This window comes from Zalophus californianus, chromosome 2, assembly GCF_009762305.2.
Source record: "Zalophus californianus isolate mZalCal1 chromosome 2, mZalCal1.pri.v2, whole genome shotgun sequence".
Taxonomy (NCBI): domain Eukaryota; kingdom Metazoa; phylum Chordata; class Mammalia; order Carnivora; family Otariidae; genus Zalophus; species Zalophus californianus.
Window position 1 is genome coordinate 26,603,943 of NC_045596.1, and position 25,234 is coordinate 26,629,176.

General features: G+C 34.1%; 1 pseudogene; it reads right to left on the bottom strand.

The window, feature by feature from the left end:
• Positions 1–642: 642 nt before the first annotated feature.
• LOC113925608 lies at positions 643–1,544 on the bottom strand (annotated as a pseudogene).
• Between the last annotated feature and the right edge of the window lie 23,690 nt (positions 1,545–25,234).

A 25,234-nucleotide genomic window follows, 5' to 3' on the forward strand; every position in this document is an offset into this window, starting at 1 on the left:
TCAGTAGCCTATTAAAAACTCAGAGGTAGAGAACATGAAAAGGTATTGAGATTCAGCTAAAAATTTTCCTGACTTTAGGCAAGTAGAGTTAATTTTAATGAAATTAATTCAATGAAAATAGAGTAGATATTACAGTTTTCCAGGAAGAGCTACAGAATTAATATGGTTTCTTAAGCCTGATAAATGACTTATGGATGGAATAGGCCACTAAAAATCACACCACCACTCTATTCAACATTATTGGAAAGTTAAAAGTGAAAGGAAGCCACCTAGTTTAAATTAATGTATATATTCTTGTGCTTCTCTATATTCCAGAATGAATGCATTAATTAAACAATGGGAGAAGTAAGAGTGAAAAATAATTTAAAACAAATCTAAAGAATTATAGAAAGTAATAATGAGGGAGGTTGAAAAATATTTCCAATGTAAATAATTTCATTTATTTACTTATTTCCTTATATTTCAGATTTTTTTCTTGAAATTTATTTATCAGGAGTGACTGAAATAAAAAAATATAATTGTTTTCCATCATCATGGAAACGGCTTTAAGAGAAAACTGGTCAGATGAATATTACTGCTTCCCATTTTCAGCCAGTGAATAGTTGCCATTGATGAAAACAGCCAACAGTCTGTCAAGAATGCTCAAGGTATGTTACAAAATACAATGTGCCTGTTCACAGGGGGATAAATAACTAGGAAATAACTTAATGTGAACTTCTTGATTTCATCATGCAAGACAAGCATAAAAGCACCACCCATGCCTCTGAGAACACTGGACCATGCACCTTGAAAAACTTTTGCTTCTTCATCACAAGCAGTCTTCCTTCAGCGGTCAAGCGTGTCTGTGTACATGATGTCAGTTCCTTTGCTGACAGACTGCATCATCATAGGGCAACAAACAGCGTCAAATGAATAGGAAGTCAACCCAGCAACCACTGTGATGGGTTGTGCAGTCATCCAGCTGATGAAGATGTGAGCATTCTTGGGATTGAAAGCATTCTCTTTGTAGTGTCATAGATACCGAAGGGGGCAGCTCAGTAGATGATAGTACCCTGCACACATTAAAGCCTTGGTACAGGCCCCTTAATGCCATCAGGTTTGTAGATCTTAACCAGTCACCAGGGCCTCTGAATTCCCTTTCAGCTCCAGCTTTGTCCGTATCAGCTGCAAAATCAAGAGGATTCACAAAACAGAAGGATGTGGCTCCACAGGCATCACCTGATGTCAGATTCCCTGCAAAACCCAGTGCCAAAACTGGGTTCTCTTGTCCACACCTCCCAGGAAGATCTACTTGTATTTATCTTTTGAAGGCAAAGTTGTGAGCTTGGGTGGGGAAGGATCTGACGACACTGGCCACCTTGCCACCCCAGAAGGACAGGCCCCCTTGCCCCTTGGATATACAAACCAGTCCATAATGCCCTTGTGATTTGCTTGATGGCATGCTGCACCTGCAGCAGCAGCAGCTTGACCCACTCTCTGGGCACTACCGCCACCACTCCACCCACCAGGAAGTCCTTGGTGAAGGACATAGCGGCCTCTGCCATGTTGAAAGGAAAGAGCAGGTGGGCAACTGAGGGACTGCGGTGGGAAACATTGGGACTCTGGGCCTCTGAACTCCAATGTAAATAATTTTATTTAGTTAGTTAGTTTTATTTATTTATTTATTTTGAGAGAGAGAGCCAACCTGAGCAAGTGTGGGAGAGACAGAGGGAAAGGGAGAGGGAGAAGGAGAGAAGCTGACTTCTGTCCAGCGGGAGCCCAATGTGGAGCTGGATCTCACCACCCTGAGATCATGACCTGAACCAAAATCAAAAGTGGGAGGCTTAACCGACTGAGCCACCCAGGCACTCCACAAATGTGAATAATTTTAAATGGTGTAAAGATATATTGGGATTTTTCCCCCAATATGTAAGAAAGAAAGAATAAATAAATCTTTCAATCCAAGAAAGAGCAAGGAATCTCACATTTATTTAATAACTGGTATGTACCAGGCAGGGTCCATATATTAAAACATTCAAATAGAGCTCTTGATGGATAAAAAATCTAAAACACATAAAACCATGGAACACCTGTGCATAGCACCTGGTTTTCAGTAAGTTTTAGCCCCTTTTTCTTTCCTTTTTCTCCTTTTCCAGCCCAAGATTATTATGAAGATTTCAGATAAAAGATGTTTTTGCAATGCACATAGCAAATTATGTTATTTAGCATCATTATACACAAACAATACAGACACTTTATGCAAAGCTTTATTTTCCAAATGCATGGGTTCTGAAACTTATGAATATTGGATTACCTGAAAGCCTGTGCAAAAATATAAGGCAAAATAGGGAAAAGAAAATAGTATGCAGTGGTTTATCCTAAAAGAAAGAATGAAGTTATCATCATGAAGATAATTATGTGATCACATTTCTCTTGATGGTGTTTTTCAAAGAATTTGGAGTGGTTTATTAAAACTGAGAATTCCTGGGGCGCCAGGGTGGCTCAGTCCTAAGCATCTGGCTTGACCCTGGTCATGATCCCAGGGTCCTGGGATCGAGTCCTGCATCGGGCTCCCTGCTCGGCGGGAAGCTTGTTCTCCCTCTCCCACTCCCCCTGCTTGTGTTCCTGCTCTCGCTATCTCTGTCTCTGTCAAATAAATAAATAAAACCTTTAAAAAATAAATAAATTCAAATAAAATTGAGAATTCCTGCCAACATGCAAAATTATACAGATCTGATAGTACACTTGCAAATGGTGAAAAAACAGTAAAAATATTAATGATTTTGAAAAAAAATAGTGTTTTGACAAAAAGACATTGTAATATAGAAATAAGGTCATAAACATAATGTTAGTAAACTAGCAGACCCTGTGGGTATATGAAAGAAGTCCCTGATTATATGTCAGTACTTTGTAATGTAAGGTAAACCTAAAGATGTAAGTAATAGATATTACACAGAAGATTGTGTCTTGGTGATCTGATCTGGCTTCATTATACTTTCTGGCCTCCTTTCCTTTCTCCAAAAGCATTTTCTTTCCTCACTTATTTAACTGATAGACCACCTATTATTAAGTTTCAGATTTCATGGGAAATACAATATACTACAAAATAGGATATATTTTACAGAGTAAATACATAGTTAGAAGGAAATATGATATCTACATGTGAGAACAAAATGCCGTAAGTGCCCAGGTGTTGCAGCTGGTTGATTTTGAAGAAAAAACATTATGAAAGGAGACAAAAAAGTGCCAAGAAAAGTTTAAAAAATGAAACATGAACAGATGGAGTAGTGGGGGCAAGATAGGGAATCACACTAAATTAGCACAAGAAGGTCAGAGCTACTTATAGGTAGGCAGTTGTTATCATATATATATTTAAAAAGGTGTTCTGCTTTTGTTAGATCTACTTTATGTTTAGCCCCAAGTCCTTTCTTTCACATGGAATATCTTAACTGTGTGTGTGTGTGTGTGTGTGTGTGTGTGTGTGTGTGTGTGTGTGTGTAAATACAGCATAGGACAGAGCACATGAATATGCAAATGCATACACATGTTTGATAAAACATGGGCATGAGGCAGTTATTTGTAATTTTTGGTCTGCCACAGGGTAAGTGTCCAATAATATGTGTTGCTTATATGAGCACTGTTAATAAAAAATGTGATTTGCCTTCACATATTCCAAATTAAATAATAAGGTAAAATTCCAAGTTGGAAATATTTCATCAGCCCAGCCGTTCCTCCAATGCAATAACTTTAGAATGCTGTATATCCTTTGTTTTAAGTTGAAATTAGAAAGAAAGATGATGAGGTAGACATAAAAGGCAAAAGGTCACATAGCACCCTCTGAGATGTGTACAGGGCTTTCCTGAGCTAGGAGAAAAGCAGTCTCTAGTCATGCTACAAATGTCTTTTTAAAAGGTGGCTGACACTGTCAGGTGTAGTAGGTGAGAAATCTATGTATTCTCATTTGATGTCGAATCCAAGGACAAAGTACAGACTTCATTGCTCAGAGCAGGACTGTTATATGAATAGGACACTTCTATTTCTAGGTCTATCTCTCAGGAAATTTTTAAAAGAAGGCTAAAATATGAAAAAAAAACTACTTAAATTGTTTAAGATTTTTTTTGAGTAGTTCTTGATATGGGAAATTTAAATTAATTAGAAGAAAATACTTTGCATTATAATCTCTGTTAGCATTTAGAAAATTTAAAGAGTTGGGGAATGAAAAGTTATTGTAGAAGTCTAGTATGTAACTAAAAGCAAAATCTTAAGAGATTGACACACCAAGTCCTTATATATTTTATTGAAGCTTCTTAGGAAAATGAGTTGTAAGAATTTACCACAGATCGAGCAGAAAGATGATGTTGATCAAAATCTAATAAGCAAAACTAAATAAGTTTATGAGAAGAAATCACTGGTACTTTTAAGTATATGACTATATGGTTTCATGAAATACATTTTTATAAGATACGGAATTTGTAAAATGTGAAATAAATATATGGACTTTATCAAATTATGAGGGCACTTCCAGAGCTACAAAAAAAATGCATATTTTTTCTACAATGCTTCTGGCTGCTACCACATAACTCAAATTGTTTTCTTTTTCTCATTCCTTAGTGTCTTGTTTATGGGAAGATATCAATGTCTAAAATATCTGCAAAATTTTTAGAAATGCAACAAATTGAGGGTATCATCTAACAGCAAAGGCAAATGGCCAATGTAGACAAACATGGAAAAGCAGCAAGGTTAAGGAAAGATTACTGTATATTTCACAGTGTCAAACAGTCAGTTCAATACATAATACAACAAATGTGAAATCTACAATGTCAACTAGAGATGGAGGCTGGGGATATTACAGACTGACATTCCTGTAATTAAGGAATGAAAAAATAGCAACATTTCAGGACATAACAAAGTACACCATCTGGGCCTGCCAACTATGAATATTAAATATGGAAAAAGAAAGGACAAAGCTAATATAAGCATCAAGTCATTTTGCAAATTCATAAAGAATCAAAGAAAATCAAAGAATCATTATAGCCTCTAAATGCTTCTAAGGGTAATTTGTTGATAAAAGGAGTTGGCATCACTTCATAATTTACAAAGGAAGATAGAAGACAGATGTCAGAAGCAGATGTACACTTCCCAGAAAGGGGAAGAAGGAACGCTGAAGCAAATCAGGATCATTTGCAAAATAGAGATCAGATAAACTGGAAAAAAATAAGGACTGAAAAAGCACTACTTCTACAGAGTTGGCTTAGTCTTCCTATCAAACTGATGCAAATCTCCAGGTCATAACCTCTCAAATTTGGAAGCGCATTGGTTGAGTAGACAAGTTATTGCTTTTCCACTCAATACATAGCATTATGCCAGGACAGAAAGACATATTGAGATAAAGAGGACAACCAGCTGCAGAGACTTCAAAAGAAGACCATTTATAAAGTGTACAAGTGTTCATACAGGTCAAAGTGTGTTGATAAATTCTTCACAAGATGGTGGAACAAGAGTGATTCTTGTATCTATCAATCATCCATTAACTCAACTGCTCATTCACCATCTATCCGTCTGCAAATAATGGAGAGCCTATTCTAATTATAGCCTCAGACCCAATATATTGAGAGTATTTTAGAGGTCAAACAGATATAATAAAAGGATAATTAATTTCAAATAGATCTCATTCTTTATTTAAATGCATAAATGCAAACTCTACTTGTCTAATTATCTTCTGAGTACTTCAAGTTGAGAGTAAAATGAGAGCAACTGTACTTTCTATTTCCTTAAATCAGCTGTTTTATGGATGTGTGCAGGTATGTGTATATATAAATATGTGTATATATTAATATGGATATATATGAACCAAAATATGCTTCTGTATGTGTAATATATGTTGTATTGTGTGTGCATATGTATGAAATATAGGTGAAAAATCTTTATTCTTAGATTCAGCAATAGACTTGGCCGTACACACATGCATATTTAGATGATTTTCAGCTGACAAAGTATTTGAGACTCGGCAGAACTGATCCTAACTTTAACCTGTAAAGTAATATACATCTCTATACTCAGAATTTTTTTGCTTGTGCACCTCTTATCTTCTATCACTTACTCAAAGAAGGTAAACAATATGACTAACAAAGATTTTAACAACTGGTACTATCGATCACACCTGCCCTCTTTTCTTCTTCTTAATGACCCTAATGATCTTCATCTTTTAGGACCAGCTGCTCAGGTCCAATCTATTCCACTTAGTCCTTCCTAGAAAGACAGGTTCAAACACATCCTCTCACCCCTTTGAACTCGCAAAATATTTAATGCCAATTTATCCCTTAGTAAACTAACATTATGAAAAAGCAAAGTGGCTTAAAAGAAAATATTGCATCAAAAAAAAAAAAAAAAACCCAAACCCACAGTTGATTCTATTTAGTAAATGTGTTTTTAGTTTACTGCCAGAGGTTTCACAGGCAGAGGTTTATTTGCAGCATATATCAAACCATACTTAATAAAAGCCCAAACAACCATGTAATATTCATCTACATAATCTATAGATATAAACACTTTCAAATCTCTGGCTTTATTGAACTATTACTATTTGATGTATATTGAATTAGGTAGTGTAACTGCCAAGTTTATAACACCATGAGCTCAGCTATGGCTAGTATGAGCTGTACTTTTGTGGGCTGTCAGTATAAACACTAAATGGGAACCTCAGTATGTACATATTCTTGATCTCAAAAGAGCCAACTGAAAATAGAAAGGCTCAGCACAAACCCACATTAATATGCACAATTTGTGATGTGTGTGTGTATGCACATGTATCATATTTTGACCGGGGACAACATTGGTTTACGCCTACTGTCTTGTATGATTATTAATAGTGCCTCCTTTCTTATACATATAGCTGCATATATATAAATATCTGTATGTAATATTGAAATGAACAAATGAAAGTTCACGTGTTATATCTCTTTCTTCTGAGACCACTTCTTTCAAGTGTATCAACATGTTTACTTACAAATATGTACATTCCCACTCATACAGGAACACACACAAGTATATATTTACATAAATATATGTACTCTCACACACACTAATAGACAGTTCTTCACATCATAATAGGTCATGGGTATAGTTTTTGGCACATAGATTTCTCCCTCTAATTCTATATGCAACATTAGCCACTATGTTAAGATAGTTTTTCTGTCTTGAACTGAAAATGCTGATTTAAAAAGGAAGATAGTGACATGCATAAGATGGAGATGTCTAGAAGTGATAAATCTATTTTTGTTTGGTGAAGTCATGGAGCTGATTAATAATAAGAGCTATGAGTTGCAACCCTTCAATGAAAATACTTCTTAGGCTGCTAAATGAAGCTGGAAGTCCATCTCCCTAAAGGAAGGAGAGGTAAGTTGTTTATAAATGTATTCCCCCCGTATACCTGACATAGAATTTAACTTAAGCAAGAGCCTTCAAGTGATCCATTAAACAAATGGTGTTGGAGAATCAACTATATCACTTCTAAGACAAAATCATTTTTTTCAGACATTTAAATGTGTTAACTGTCACTGGATGCTCCATCAGTAAACTAGGAGAATAAAAGGCAATAACAATTTGTGAAACATCTTAGGGACCATTTCCTCCCCATTTTGAATCAAAGGTGGTAACTGAACAACAAAAAAATGTAAAGATCTAGGAAACTAGCTACTGTGGATAGAATAGTAACAATAAGTTTCTTATAAGCTTTTACCGATCGTCCAAAAATATTTGGCCTGGATAAATAGCTCACATTTTTTTTCTTCTTCTACAACATTTAAAAGAAAAACACACACACACAAACAAAATCAAACAAACAAACAAACAAACAAAAAACTACTTGTCTCCACTACCACACGTGAAGCAGTTCAAGGTTCCTATTGCTCCCCTTTGCTGCTACCAGTTTTACCAGCATTCCTCCAGTACCCTCATCTGCAAGTCTACTACCAGTTTCCTCTCAAGAAACAAAGTCTAGAAAACAGAAAGTTGCTACTCCCATTGCCTGACAGGCAAAGTTGTGAGATAAAGGGACAAATCACCCAATTCCTTACCCATAATATGATGTGAGGGAGTGGGGGAGAGTAATGGTGAAAAGGTTTGGGCATCAGATTCCAACAGGTATATAATGATTTAAAATGTGTTTGCTAGCAGGAACAGGTATCTGAACATCATAAAAAGTTGGCTTGGAGGAGGGCGCCTGGGTGGCTCAGTCATTAAGCGTCTGCCATCAGCTCAGGTCATGATCCCAGGGTCCTGGGATCGAGCCCCACATCGGGCTCCCTGCTCAACAGGAGCCTGCTTCTCCCTCTCCCACTTCCCCTGCTTGTGTTCCCTCTCTCACTGTGTCTGTCAAACAAATAATATCTTTTTTTATTTTTTTTAAAGATTTTATTTATTTATTTGAGAGGGAGAGAATGAGAGATAGAGAGCATGAGAGGGAAGAGGGTCAGAGGGAGAAGCAGACTCCCTGCTGAGCAGAGAGCCCGATGCGGGACTCGATCCCGGGACTCCAGGATCATGACCTGAGCTGAAGGCAGTCGCTTAACCAACTGAGCCACCCAGGCGCCCACAAATAATATCTTAAAAAAAAAAAAAAATTTGTATTGGAGGGCTGTCAACTTAGGAAATTGCAAGGAGCACATCTCTCCAGAAAAGTAACAGTCGAAGGACAAGAATTGACAGCTAAGAGACTTCCTAAGGAGACAAAAGGATTCTGCGTGTGTCTGTTTGTATGCATGCATTGTTTCTTTCTTTTTCTGAATGACATAATCAATTTGGAGAGCTCTCTACCACCCTTCCCTTACAACATGCTCTCTCTCTCTGGACCATGATGTGAAGAGTGCCCCAAGAGGTAAGCAGTATATATCCATATTTGAAATTGAAGATCTTGTATCTTACTTAGCTCTGATCCTGTGGCAAGATATGTTCTAAAGCTATAACAATCTGCCGACAAGTTCTTAACTTGGCCTTTGCCTGAACTTCCAAACCTATTTACAGTTACTGCTTCAATAATGTAGTTCCAAAGCAACAACTTATGAATGATAAAACGACTGCTCAGATACATAATTATTTAATGTGATTTAGTTGACATAAACACAGTGTAACCACAGGAATGACAAAATAATTGACAAGTTATTTTCAAAATGAGAATTATTATGTTGAGTTGGATGTCCATTAAAAGTTGATTCTAAATTCAAATGCTTGGTATTGAAAATTACTTCAAGGATTTAAAAAGTCATTTCATTTCTGCATGTATTTGCAAATATAAGTATTTTATATAACTTTGTATATTTTAATGGAAATTTTTGTATTTTGTATTTTCTAAATGATCAACAGATTTTGTTGTTTGCTTCACTGGAAGTAGAAAGAATTAAAGTTAACAGTAAATTTATAATTTGTCTTTTTTTAAAAAAAGCAAGTACCTGGCAAATAGTAAGCTCTCATAAATATTAGGTTACTGAAGGAATTAATTTTACATATCTAAACCTACTTTTTGTTCACTTCTTCATGCTACTTAATCATGATATCAATTAATCAAAATATCAATAAAATATTTTGGTGATCTTAAAATAGTATGCATAACAATACAATGATTACAATCCCAGTTTATGCTCTGTTTCTTTCAAAAAATTAAAATTTCATCCACCACCCCTCACCCCATTAAGAAAACCAGTGTTTTTCATTTTATCAAATACAAGTCAGAATACATTTTTTTATTCCTAAAATCCAAACATTTCAAAGGATATACTCAATATAACAGATATATCTATATATGTCAGTAGATATATGTCATATATATATATATATGTTCAGTCAAAAAGGTAGAAACCTGGAGGGTCTGGTTAACATATATATATATATATATTTTAAAAGCCTCACCATCACCGCATATGATCAAGAGACTATGCCAGAGTTCTGAAGACAGTCTCAAGTGAGAGTTCCCAAGTGTCCTGAATATTGCATAATCAAAATTATCATTATCATTTCATCTTTGAAAGAGACTACATCACATATTTGGATGTGTGTGATTCACTCCCTGGGAGCTGAAGGAAGGGTTGGCCTAAACAAACGGTATTTGAGGGACTCATGGAGGTATCGAGTGCTGAAGAGTAGAGGTTCAGATTGAGAGCCTGACCAAGACTATGAGGCACACCAGTAACCAGGAACCTGAGCCAAGAAAATATCTGTACCAGAAAACTGAATTCTAAAAAAACTATGAAAAGGATTAGTAAACAAATCCTTAGAAAATAAGGCTGGTGACTTATTTTAGAATAATAAAACACAGAATTTGAGGAGAACTAGGGGTAGAATCATGGTTTAAACTGCTTAGGAATTAATACTCTTCAATTACTCATGTCTATAAATTGAACAGAAAACTCAGTAAGGCCTTTCTGTCTCCCTCTTGTAAATCACAGCCACTGCTCTTCCAGTCCTATCCACTCATATTGTTTTCTCCTTTTCTGTTTAAATTTTTCTCTCCACAGGACTTATCAGCTTTTGTATATTCTATAATTTACATATTTATATTTTTAGGGAAGCATACTACAAGAAATGTTCAGTCAAAAAGGTAGAAAACTGGAGGGTCTGGTTAACTTTGAAAAGTAGGTGTAAAGGAGCAGACTGTGCTGCATGATATAGAAAATAAGTTCAGAGATCCAGAATTATCTGCAAGGAGAAAAGGAAGAAGAGGGAAGAGAGAGGTTCTGTTGGAGGGGTGGAAGCTTCCATACTGCATTATACACTCCATGTAATCCCCCAAACAAGCTCCACAACAATAAAAACAACACATTTCATAGAATTTAAGAAGTCCACTCATGGTTGGTATAGATGACTTTATTCTGTGACTCCTGAAGAGCTGATTTCACATTGTTGGACAGGGGTAACACTCAAGGACTGAAGGACACAAACATAGATAGAGCCTCAAGAATAGAAATCATGTAAAAATCCACACAGGTGTCTTCTGAAAGCTTTAGATAAGAAAGACACCTTCTCCTTAATATTTTCAGTGAAATAGCCAATATTTTAAGTTCTAATCCACAACACATGTTTTCTCTTACCTTATGAGCAGAGAATAGGCCTTTAATTCCTGATTTGGTAACATATTACTTCTTCTTCAAGATTTTTTAAAAAGGAAGAAAATATACACTATTTAGGAATATAATGTTTTTGAAACCTTTAAATTGGCTTTCTCAAATATAATTACCAGTTGTCTACTCAAATGAAGTACTTGGGAGTGAATTTACTTGTTTTATTTATTTTTTATTTTAATTTTTTTTGTTTTATTAAATACACTTACTGAAATTAAATGCTGTGGGTGAGCAACAGCAGTTGAACAAATACAATTTGGAATGAGGTATTATTTTGATAGTTTTATTTTTTTTTTTGTATTTTCCCTCATGTATAATCACTGTAATTACCTACGAAGGAGTAAAAACAATTAAAGATGACAACATCAAAATCTTTTTATTTTAAATTATGAAGTATTCCTAAAAGAGAGGAAAGTACAAAGTTTCAACCTTGAAATTTCAGACAAACTGTTTTAAAATTTTTATTTATTGTACATATTCTATTTTTTACTCCTTTTCTTTCTTAATTTTATTGATCTACTCTGTTATCCACTTTTTGAAAGATGTATATTCCTATAATACTCATTTAGCAGCAACCTCTTAGTTTTTAACATGTGTACTTAATTTCACAAAGTCCTAATGTAATTAGTATCTCTTATCTCCCTGTGAAAAAATAAAGGAATTTTAAAATGATTCAACAATTTCCTCCCTTCTCGTTGCTATCTGGAATTTGAGGTCCATTTTGTTTTCAACTTTAAATACAGTCAGTCAATGATCAATTATATTCACCAAAAATTTACCTTTGTTTCCCCCTAAATTTGCTATGTGCATTTTAATATTTCCTACTGGATTTATATACTTTAGTAATTTACTTGGTGAGACCCATGAGTGATACTCAGTCTTTAGTTTAAAATATCTGTATAGCACCTTCATTTTGAAAGATAACTGATCTGGGTATAGAATTCTAGTTTAATGAATATTTTCTTCAATTTTTTGATGAAAATTCTTTTGTCAATCTAATTAGCATGTTTTATACATAATCCATTTTATTATCTCTAGTCACTGATAATATTATCTCTTTGAGAATATGAATTTTATTTTTTAATATCTTACTTTAGACTCAGTATGCATTTCTGTATGAGGACTCATGTCTTTCTTCATATCTAGAAAATTACAAAGCTTTATAACAACTTCCAGTAATGTCTTTTCTCTATGCTACCCTTCTGGCACTCAGTAAATGCATTCCTTTTAGGCTCTCAACTTTATGCAAGAAGTTCAGGGGGGATTCTGCTTTGATTATGTATATGGTAACTCCTTTTGTCCTTGGCACTACAAAATTTCAGCTCTCAATTCAGATATCAAAGCTCCAATATTCAGGTGTCATTTGAGATTTTTCTGATAGTGCTCTATTTTAAAAATTAAAAATATTTTGGTCTCCACAGGGCTTCTATGTATTTTTTTAGTGAGAATAAGACCAAATCCAGTCAAGTTCTTTTGCCATATATTTATTAATGTGCTTCTCTAACATATAAATATCCAAAATTTAGGAAATACTTAGATTTCTTTGAAATGAAAAAGACAGGGTGCCTGGGTGGTTCAATCAGTTTAGCGTACAACTCTTGGTTTTGGCTCAGCTCATGCTCTCAGGGTCCATGCTCAGTGGAGAGTCTGCTAGAGGAATCTCTTCTTCTCCCTCCGGCCCTCACCCTGCTCCCATACTCTCTCTATATAATAAATAAATAAATCTTAAAAAAAAAAAACAAATGAATCAAACATAAAATCTGTGCATTTATTACTTCTTGCCATACAGCTTCTCAGCTCAGTTAAGTTTAAAGGTTTGCCGGCTTTTTTCTTTTGTCTCGCCAGCAGGTTGACTGTGTCTTTCCTTTTCTTTCTTTCTTTCTTTTTTTTTTTTAAATACCCTTTAACCCAACTATTTAGGAAGGACAAGGCAACTTCTTAAAATTCTGCCTATGTTCTCAGGAAATGTCATTCATTTGGCAGAGCTCCCAATGTGTAGCACAGCTTGATTCTCCTTCATAGTCCCCAGAACAGCCAGGCCTGACACTAGGAAGCTCTTTCAATGACAGGCATTCATATATCTGAACTTATTCTGAACTTAGAGAATACGGGGTGTGTGTGTGTGTGTGTGTTTAATGTACTCTGAGAGGCACATTCAATGTCTTTGTGACCAGTCAGTGTTTCTTCTCTAAAAGTTGTTTTATGTAATAGAATAGTTTTAAGGGGATTCCTTTTCTTTATATTTTGGTGAAATCCCTGAAATGTCTGAATGAAAAAGGTTTTAAAAAACGTTTGGTAGCGTCCTTGTTTTAAGGTTGGTATTTGTCTTTGTTTAGCCAGAAGGTAGACGTTAAAGTTAACTCTTATTTTATTTCAATTTAGAAAAAAAGGACAAAAGTAAAAATGACGTGGTGTAAATTTTAATGATAGGATTTTACATAGAAACATTTTGAGACCTTTAAAATTTTTAAATTAGGACTTTTTCAAATCAAACCAAAATTCCATAATTATAGATATTAAAAAGATGTGTTGCACTATGTTAATCAAAATATTATAAACTTTATTTTTTCATACATTTTTATTTATTACAAAATCTTACTTTGTATAGAAAAATATTATTTAAGAAGTTCTAGATCAAATCTTGGATCTACCATTTACTACTTGTGAAAATATGAACAAATTACTTAAGTTTTCTGGGCCTTTTTCTCCTCTATATTATAATAAGGATTAAGATCATACATAGCTCAGGGTAATTTTGAAGAATGACTTCATCAATCCATGTAGAATGCTTGGTATTGTGATTGGTGCTCTGGGAGGACTCACTAATTGTTAGCTCTTAGTTGGTACTAGTGTTTCTAGGTTACTTTGATCCACAAAGTCTATCAGTTGCAAAGAATGTTGCTTTCATGGGGCGCCTGGGTGGCTAAGTCCTTAAGCGTCTGCCTTCAGCTCAGGTCATGATCCCATGATCCCTTCCTGCTCCGCGGGGAGTGTGCTTCTCTCTCTCTCATCCCCCCTGCTTCTGTTCCCTCTCTTGCTGTGTCTCTCCGTCAAAAAATTAATAAAATCTCAAAAAAAAAAAAGAATGTTGCTTTCTTTAATTAATCTCTCTTTGTAAAGTCAAATTTCTGTTATGGAAAGGTTATTATATAGGAAGTTTCATATTTCTTTTTAATTTAAATTTTATTATTTATTATTTGTACTTTTTGAGTATCATTGACATATTTCTTGTATATAAAAAACTGAGAAGTCTTATTTAATGATTACAAAGGATGTTTTCTATTTTATAATTCTACAGTTCTGTATAATCTGTATCATATCTGGGCTTAGTCATGTTACTGGGAAATTTTACTTCAATGAATAAGCTAAAAGTAATCCTTAGGCAAAGTCAACTCTGTGTCTCCCTTGCCCTTGTCGTAGTTAAAACAATGTTCATTTGACATATAATTTTCCATCACATAAATCTTTTCTTATTGCAAATATAATACCTTTTCAGTAAAATATGAATTTCTATGTATATACTATCTAACTTCTAGGGTCATGATGTGGACAACCATTGCATTTGGCAATTTTACTGATTGGCTTAACTAAATCTCTTTGGTTACTGTTCAATTATCTTGTCATAAATTTTTTTATACAATGGTGAAAAATTAAATCTGTAAACTGATTGTAACATTATATTGAACGTAATCATCATCTGTATTCTTATAACAGAGAGCTAGTAACAAAATTGGTAGATTTCTAACTATATAAAACATACATACACATAAAATATATTTTTTAAGTATCCCATATTATTTTTTTGTTTTTTCAAAAAACACCATAATAGCAACACATCCCCAGATCATTAAATATTTTAATACCATTATTTGCAATGGATTCTTAGTATTCTATCTTATTTAAACATATATAATTACCTAAATGAAAATTATCTCATACTGTTTTGAAATATTTACCTTATAAATAGTGGCCTATAAAAGAAACTTAAGATTGTATGTAAATAAATCTTTATATACATGTCAGATTATTTTTCAGTCTTCTTCAGATTCTTGAGTAAAAACTTTAATGAATCTATTTTTTTTCTTGTTAAAGAATACAGGCATCTGATCCAATGAGCTTGCACCAAGTGATAGTTTCTGGCACAAGTGGCAGATTTCTTTGTAATATCCCATATTCTCCTATGTTTCCTTGATTAAAAGATTTCAGATTCATTGAGTAAAATTTAAAAAATACAGAAGTATAGGGACCACTGGGTAGCTCAGTCGGTTAAGCATCTGACTCTTAATTTCTGCTTAGGTCATTGGATCAAGCCCAACATTGGGCTTCTCACTCAGTGGGGAGCCTGTTAGAGATTCTCTCTCTCCCTCCTGCCCCTACGCCCCTACTTGTGGGTAGGTGCACTCACTCTCTCTCTCAAAGAAAAAATACAGAATTACAAATCAATTGCACACACTTTATATGCATTAAATTTATATATTTCTGTTGCTTTTTCAATACCTGGATGATATTTGATTTTATTTTCCGGATTCTTTAAGATTCTAGCTTTTTTTCTAATTTAAATATTTTTTTCAATTTTAATTTTTTCCACACCAAGGAACAATTTTGTGTTTTTTTGTTTCTCTTCTTACAGTATGGAAGATACAATTTTGTGTTTTTTTGTTTCTCTTCTTACAGTATGGAAGATATAAGTTCAGTTTAATTTTTACTAATTGACATGTAGTTTGTTAATGTTTTTTCTACCTTACAAAGTTTTATTTTTTTATTTATGTATTTTAATTTTCTATTTTTTATTTTATGAAAAGAAGGTAATAGTTTATTTGTTCTTTTTATAGAAAGTTACCAAGGAATGTCAAAAGGAAACAGTGATGTAACTGTTAGTTCTCTCTCATCTATCCTGACAACACTAGTCTCTCCATGATCATCCTCACATATTCTATATCCACTGAGTAAAACTTAATTCTGTAATACTGAATGCATTAAAATATTAAGACATTTTTTCAAGTTTTTATTAAATTCCAGTTATTTAACATACAGTGTATTATTAGTTTCAGGTGTTAAATTCAGTGATTCAACACTTCCATACATTACGTGGTGCTCCTCACCAGTGCCCTCCTTAATCCCCGTCACCTATTTCACCCATCCGCCACCCACCTTCCCTCTGGTAACCATCAGTTCTCTAATAGTTAAGAGTCTGTTTCTTGATTTGCCTCTCTTTTTTTCTCCTGTGATCATTTGTTTTGTTTCTTGGAGCTAGAGTACTATGCTAAGCAAAATAAATCAGAGAAAGACAAATACCATATGATTTCACTCATATGTGGAAGTCATATATATTTATAATTATCTTTGCATGCATACATTTGTGTATATACATATATCTTTGTATTTGTGTGTATATATATCTTTGGATATATATGCATATCTTTGTAATCAGATTATACACACAAAAGAATTTGAATTTCATAGTAAATACAAATGATATACATGAATGTGGGTATTTAATATGTATTCATCTTTTTACATACTTTCCTATAGAAATCTTTCCTTATCTAAATTGTATGACCTTTACAGCTATTGGTGATTCCTGTTTTGTAATATTTTAAAAACAATGCACTGAATATTCTATTAGCTAAATCTGTGTTCATATCCTTTATAATCTCCTTAGAGTAAATTCTTAGATATGAAATTGCTTTGTAACACGTTTTTAAGACTTTGACTCTAATGACAAGATTCCCTTTGGAAACCTGCCAATTTATAAGCCTAATGTATGACTATGTGTATCTTAAAGATTTGAAATTTAATATTTAAATATTTTTCAATTAATTTTCAATAAATACTAGCTAAATTTTCACTTGTATTTATTTGCATTATTTGCCTATTAATGACATCAACAATTTTGCATAAGTTTTTAGTCATATTTTTTCTCTTCTGAGTTGCCTGTTTTATATTGTTTGTCCTGTTTTATTTATTCTGCCACCCTATTCACAGCTGTGAAATGCTGTTTCCAGGTTAATCACTTTATAAGTTTAAGTGATTTATATGATTCAAATATTTTTCCATAGTATTTTTAATGGGATTTTAGTTTTTTAATATAAGTATCTTAATTTTATGTAGTAAAATCTATTCATATTTTATGAAATTTAACTTTAGATATACTTTTAAGTTATAATTTACAGTATCAAAACTTTTACAGTGTATAGCATATATTCAGATGTATAAGATTTTAAGCTCTTTAATATTATTTATCTAGGGATTAATTTATTTAATTGTGTAAGATAGAATTATAATTTTACTTTCCCAAGAAAGAAATAAGCCATTTACTTGTCTAACTTTGAATGAAACTAAGGGAAAAAAAGGAAATGATTTTGAGTGAAATTGTATTAAACATATATAAATTTAAAAATAATTGACATATTACAATATTGATATGAATGCCTCAGGATATATTTTTAAATATTTCTGTTTCTTCATGTTATCTTTTTTCTTAGCAATTTTATAGTAAGGACTTACTACATGTAATTTTAAAATGATTGTTCCATGTATTTCATCACAAGTATTTGGAAATTTATGCTACTTTTAATATCTCTTCTTTTATAAGGAAGTAACATATACTATACAGTGATGGTATTGAGAATGAATCCAGGCTTTTCAACGCCCAAAGTCATGCATTTAAACAGCATGCTACGTTGTTGGTGTGTGAAGGAACTTTGTCTCGCTGGGTGAATGCTTTTGTGTGGGTGCCTTTTATGCTCCTGTGTATTTATTTTTTACCAAGTCTAATCACTGAGTTCTCTCATCAGATCTATAGATTTTTCTTAATTGATTCACTTTCATTTTATATAAAATGTATTATTTGTAAATATTTCCTATATGAAATATCCCATATTTATTTATTTTTTGAAATATCCCATATTTAAATTCCTTTACTTCTCACTTTATTATCTCCTCTATATTTGTGTTTCTTTGGCTGTTCTTTCACAAATTTCTTAATTTGGATGTTAGGTAGATCATATGTACTTATTGCTTGCTTAAGTAATTATCTAAACAATGAATTTTACTCTAATTATTGAATAATCTTTACTCCACAAGGATTTGTACACTATTTTCCAGTATCTTTCAATGAGATTAAGTTTTCTTAGTAGGCAGAAATGTTGGGGGTATATATAGATGTCCACTTTGGAAAGAGAACTGGGGCCTGAGGTTCAAATCTATGGATTCATAGGCCACAGATAACTAGTTGACTCTTCACTGGCACTCAGAAAGAACAACAATAAAACATCAGTGACAAAGGAAATACACATGGATGGCTCTCTTAGAAAGGGTCAGAGTGTGAAGGTATTTATATCTCTCGCAAATTCCCACTAGAAAGTATCACTCTAATGGGGGATATAATAAACTGTTGGATACAAGACTTCAGATGTTAGTAGCTTTTCTCAGCCATCCTTTTTCTTGCTTAAAAGACTCATTTACAAAGTATTCATGGTGGCAGAGATGGGACTAAGCACGGATTCAAAAACATGGAATTTACCTCACCAAGGCTACTTTGGCTACTGTCACTACTGAGACTATATGCTGATACCAAAGGCCAACCTTCAGCCGTAAAATGGCACAATACCCTGGGAGATGTGCAAGCAAGTAGCAGATTTATTAAAGTCTATACTTTTCATTATAGGCTGGGGGGCACAATTTCTCCCAGAAGAATAGGAACATATTCCAGGTATAGATTTGTTTTCCTTGCCCAGCACCATTGTGGAAGAACTTGTAGAATGTCCATTCTATGGCATCTTACACAATATCACTTCTGTACACAGTAGTAATTCACATTCTACACTATAAAATAAATCCCATGAAATCAGACAGTACCACTAGTTCTATCACCCAGAATTGGTTGGCTCCATAAAACTGTTGTATGAGTTACCAAAGAATAAATCATGGAAATATCATTTTGTGAGATAGGGGTGCATTTCTATAACAGGTGATATAAACCTGAAACCAGCAGCCAACATATGAGACTTTGTCCCCATAGCCAGTAATAAAAGGCTCAGGACCTACGCAAAGATGTAAAAAATACCTCTCATTATTGCATAAAATAAGCAGAGAAGAAATTGTCATTTCCTTTCCCATGATCCTGGGTTCAGTATGTGTGGAGATATACAGCCCGAGAGAGGAATGCTTCCACCAGGAAACACAGCCATAATTTCATAAATATGAAAACTGAAACTGTCCTTTGTCATTTTGGTCTCTTAATGGTACTAAAGAAATAGACAATGGAAGAAAGCACTAGACTAGCCAATGTGATATATTCTGCTTGTCAAGAGGATATTTGGTTATTGTTACTCAATGGGATCAAGGAGGTCTATGTGTAGATCCCAAGGAACTCACTAGGACATCTCTTAGCACTGCCTGCATAATCATCTTAAACAGTGGAAAGCTTTCTAAGGATTCAAATCTTGAAGGAAGAAAGTATTTGAACCTTACCAGGAAAACTATCTAGCTGAGGTTTTGGCTGAGAGTAAGGGAAATATGCAATGAGTAATATGTAGCCCAGGAATAAACCCCTGCATGTATGGTCAATTAATTTATGACAAAGGAACCAAAGATATACAATAAAAAAATAAGATAGTCTAATAAAGAAATAGTGTTGGGTAAAATAGACAGCCACAGCCAAAAGCATGAAGTTGAACCACTATCTTACATTATATACAATAATGAACTCAAAATGGATTAAAGACTTGAATGTAAGACCTGAAACCATAAAATTCCCAGAAGAAAACATATCAGGTAAGCTCTCTGAAATAGGTCTTGGCAATTTTTTTGATTTGACACCAAACCTAAGGCAACAAAAGCAAGAATTAGTAAGTGGGACTACATTATACTATAAAGCCTCTGCATAGCAAAGGAAACCACCAACAAAATGAAAAGACAACTTACAGAATGGGAGAAAGTATTTGCAAACCATATATCTGACACAAATATTCAAAATATATAATGAACTCAAATGACTCAATAGCAAAAAACAAACAAAAACCAATTTGATTAAAAAATGTGCAAAGGAACTATTGAATAAACATTTTTCCAAAGAAGACATACAAATGGCCAGCAGTAACATGAATAGTTGCTCAACATTACTCATCATCAAGGAGATGGAAATCACAACCACAATGATACATCGTCCTGCACATGTTAGAATGACTATTACCAAAAAGATAAGAAAAATTAAATGTTTGCAAGGATGTGGAGTCCTTGTGCACTGCTAAAGAGAATATAAAGTGGTTTGGCCTCTCTAGAACGCGGTATTGAGAGTCCTCAAAAAGTTTAAAAATGGAACTACTGTATGATCCAATAATCAATCTTCTTGGTACGTATCAAAAGGAAATAAAAACAAGACAATGAAGAGATTTGCAGTCCCACATTTATTGTAGCCTTTTGCACAACAGCCAAGATATGGAAACAAACTAAGTGAAATATGCTAGATAGGGAATGACAAATACCGCATGGTATCATTTATATGTCAATTGAATCTGAAAAATAAAGACACACTTGTAGATACAGAGTAGAAAAATAGTTGCCAGGGGCTGCAGGGTGGGGGAAACAGAGACAGGTTAGTCAAAGTATACAAATTTTCAGCTACAAGATACATAAGTGAGGATCTTATCATAATGTTATACATTATGGTTGATGGTGACTACAGTTGATATACTATTGAAATTTGCTGAGAGTAGAACTTAAATATTGTCATATATATATATATATATATGCCATATGAATATATGGCATATATATATATATATATATGACAAAGTCTTTCCCTGGTAAGTCTCATGGGAAAAGACTGCCCTCCCCAACCCAGATTCGGAACACAGCCAGGGCATTCCATTCTCTGAGGGAGCTGTAGTAAAGGACACCAACTGGCTGGTCACACTTTGCCAATATCTGCTCTCTCACTCCAGATACCTTCATTCTTAGTTTCCTTTATCTTAGGCCTTGGCCAGAGGTCTTTACAGGTACCTCTGCTGAGACCTCTTTATGGGGAGAGAGAGAAAGAATAACATTAAAGACATTGTTTGCCATTCGATTCACTACCCAGTATTTTTCTGCCCCTAGCCCTTCTTCCCTCTGTCTTCTCCAAACCCAAGGCCCATAAAACTGTCAGAAGCCTTTTCTTTTGGGCTCCCTCAATAGTGAGATGGCACTCACGTCTGTGCTGATCTACCTGACCCTCTACAGGTGTACTGTTCTTTGGAGGAAAAGAACAGGAGGGTTGCTGATTTTTTCCAGCTTTATCCTTACCATTGCAATAAGTGATTAAAGACAAAAGTTCTTCATTTTTGCCTTGTTGCATTAATCAACTACTCCAACACCTGGCAACTCAGCCCACACACATACTCTTCCTCAGCTCAACTCGGTCCTAAGATTATATCTTTCCTAATGTTGTCAGTAACTACTTAATTTCTCTTTGACGGATGTTATAGAATTGAGAGCACTGTTTTGCCAAAATTCAATGTTTCAACATGAGCAGAATATCAGAAAACTTATTTGGAATATGCTGATGTGAGAATAATATATAAGCCAATATATTGCCCGTCAAATAAAAAATGTGCCCTGGTTTATTTAAAAAGATAAAAAAATTAAAAAAAAAATAAATTGAATTCCTGTTATTTACTATTATGCTATATTTTGCCAGAACCTGGCAGTGTTTAAGCTCTTTAATTGAGAGTAAGAAATAAACCTATTTCCTTGCCACAATATTGAAAGTATTAAAAGATCTATAGGTGTGTACATTCTTGTTTTTTGAACACAATGTTGCTAGAATAACCAGGTTGTTTTTCCCCCATTAGGGAGATCAATCAGATAATTTGAATTATAAGGATACCAATACTACAAGAATCAGTTTGTATTTTTTTAAAGATTTATTTATTCATTTGAGAGAGAGAGTGAGCATGAGTGGGGGGAGAGGCAGAGGAAGAGGGAGACAAGTAGACTCCCTACTGAGTAGGGAACCCCTCGCAAGGCTCGATTGCAGGGCTTGATCCCAGGACCCTGAGATCATGAACTGAACTGAAATCAAGAGTCGGATGCTCAACCGACTGAGCCACTCAGGCACCCCTCCTTTGTATAGTTAATACATTCTTATTCACCTTTCAATCATTACATAGAATTTTATAAACAGATACTAAGGGAAAATATGAGAACAATTCCTCTAATTAAGGATTTAATACTAAATTTTAAAGCTTTGTTGTTTTATTGTTACATCCGTTTCTCTGTGTGTGATCCACAGTCAGGTGGATTGCAAGGCCTCATGAAGTTTCTCATTGGCTGTAGCATATATGAAGGAAGAATACACAACAATTCTATAATTGTTATAAACAGCTATAATTCAGAATGCATCTCTTCAACTATTCTTTTATGATTAAATTTTTGAGTACTTCTGGAAAATCTTGAAATCTCTATAGCATAAAAAATATGATTATTACTGGAAATCCCTTTCTATGTTGCTATGGCCCTCTTGGTATTACAAGAACAATATAAAAATGAGGATATTTTAACTGTGCACAGCACCATTACTTGATACTTGGCATGGCTGAGAGAGTATATTGTATATGTAAAGTGTAAAATAATCTTTCAAAATGTCTTTCCCCCTCTTCCTTAGCTGTCTTAAGTACTTTCTCCAAACTCATATTCAAATTCATAACTATTAGAATTCATAATCTAAAGGGAAGTATCATAAGTTAAAAAGAAAATAAATATTTCTGACTAGTAGAATTCTAAGGTGTGTTGAAAAATTAGGTAATGGGGAAAGCAATTCTGCATCTCAGCTTGGAAAACAAATGGAAGCAGGCAATTACCACCTTTTTTTTTTTTTTTAACAAAAACTGACTTCCTCTCAGCTCCAGCCTCCAGAGGTGGTCTTATCTCAAGTTGTCCCTGTCCTCACTTCCTAAATGCTCTAAAAGTGTCAGGTACCTGCCAGTTTACAAGCCCCTCCCCTTTGGCTAAGTGACTTGCAGGGGATTTGAAGATCTGGTACTGTTTTGTTTTGTTTTCCTACTTTCGTTTTTCTCCTTTTTTATCCCCCCCCCCTTTTAGGAGCCAGACAATAAAGACTAGAACATTAAAAAGCAACTTCTCACAGAGGGAAAATTAGAAGGAAAGTGAGTACACATTCCAGGCACAGGCTCATGAAAGGCCTGAAAACAGCTTAGATTTATACCAAAGGCTGATCTTTGGCACAGAGACAGACTACAATAATAATAAAACAAACAAATGAGCAAAAACCAATCACAAAAAAACAAAACAAAACAAAACAAAACAAAAAAACAAACTTTGGGGAGGTGAAGGAATCTGATTCCTAGTTACCATATTATTTGATTCATATGTCCAGTTTTCAAGAAAAATAAAAGCCATAAAAAGAAATAGGAAGATATGATCAATTTCACCCATGTAGAGTGACATCAAAGGACACTTGAGAGTAACTCAAAGCTGTATGAAGAAATAAAGAAAAGATCTCAATTCGATCTTTAAAGCTTGTGTATTAGAGTTCTCCAAAGAAACAGAGCCAATAGGAGAGAAGGATCCAGATACATTGACACAGATAGATATTAGATACAGTTACATAAAGAGATATGTATTATAGGAATTGGTTTGCACTGTTATTGGAAGTCAAGAAGTTCCACAATCTACCATCTGCAAGCTGGAGAACCAGGAAAGCCAGTGGTATAATTCAGTCTGAGCCCTAAGAAATGAGAGCCAGGGACCCTGGTATCAGTCTCAGAGTCCAAAGGCCTGAGAACTACAAATTCCAATGAAGGGCAGGAGAAGTTGGATGTACCAGCTCAAAAAGAGAGAAAAATTTCACCCTTCCTTCAGCTTTTTATTTCATTAGGGCCCCCTACAGATCAGATAATACTTACCATATTGGTAAGGGTAGATCTCTTTAGTCAATCTACTGAATCAAATGTTAATCTCGTTCCCAAACATCCTCACAGACTACTGGGCATCCATTAGGCCAGTTACTTTGACACATTAACAATTATGGCTTATATTATTATATAACAATGGTTTTGTTTTCTACATGATTTAAGAGACTAAAACATTAAAAAAATTATTGGTCTAAGAGCTAATATTATGTAACTTTGGTTTGTAACTCTACATTTCGTTTTCTACGTAATTTAAGAGACTGATGCATTTAAAATGATTGTTTATGTTTTTGGGCACACAATGTATAAAGATGTAATTTCTTGATATCAACAACTAAAAGGGGTAGGGATAGAAATTTAAATTAAAGTATTATAACTTTATAATGTTAAATGTAATTCCCATGTTAATCACAAAGAAAATAGCTATGGAATAAACAGAAAGGGAAATGAGAAAGGAATTTAAACATTTTAGTTAAAAACATAACTACACATAAAGACCATAATGCAGAAAATGAGGGACAAAAAGGCTATAAGGCATGTGGAAAACAATGAGTAAAATGACAGAAATCCCTCCTTATCAGCAATTACCTTAAATGTAAATGGATTGGGTCGCCTGAGTGGCTCAGTCAGTTAAGCATCTGACTTTGGCTCAGGTCATGATCTCGGGGTCCTGGGATTTTGTCCCATGTTGTGCTTTGCCCTCAGCAGGGAGTCTGCTTGTCCCTTTCTCTCTCCCTCTGTCCCTCTCCTCACTCATGCTCTCTCTCCCTCTCATAAATAAATAAAATCTTTAAAAAAATTGTAAATGGATTGAACTCTCTAATCAAAAAACAGATTGGCAGAGTGGATATAAAAATGATTCAACTATATGCTGCCTACAAGAGATTCACTTTAGATCCAGAGACACAAATAGATTGAAAATGAAAGGATGGCCTGTTTTTTTCCATTGGATATTCTTTCTTGTTTTGTTGAAGATTAGTTGACAATATAGTTGTGTGTCCATTTCTGGGTTCTCTATTCTCTTCCATTGATCTCTGTGTCTGTTTTGTGCCAGTACCAGACTGTCTTGATGACTACAACTTTGTAATATAGTTTGAAGTCCAGAATCGTAATGCCTCCAGTTTTGTTTTTCTTTTTCAGAATTGCTTTAGCTATTCGGGGTCTTTTGTGATTTCATACAAATTTTAGGATTGTTTGCTTAGCTCTTTGAAAAATGCTGGTGGTATTTTG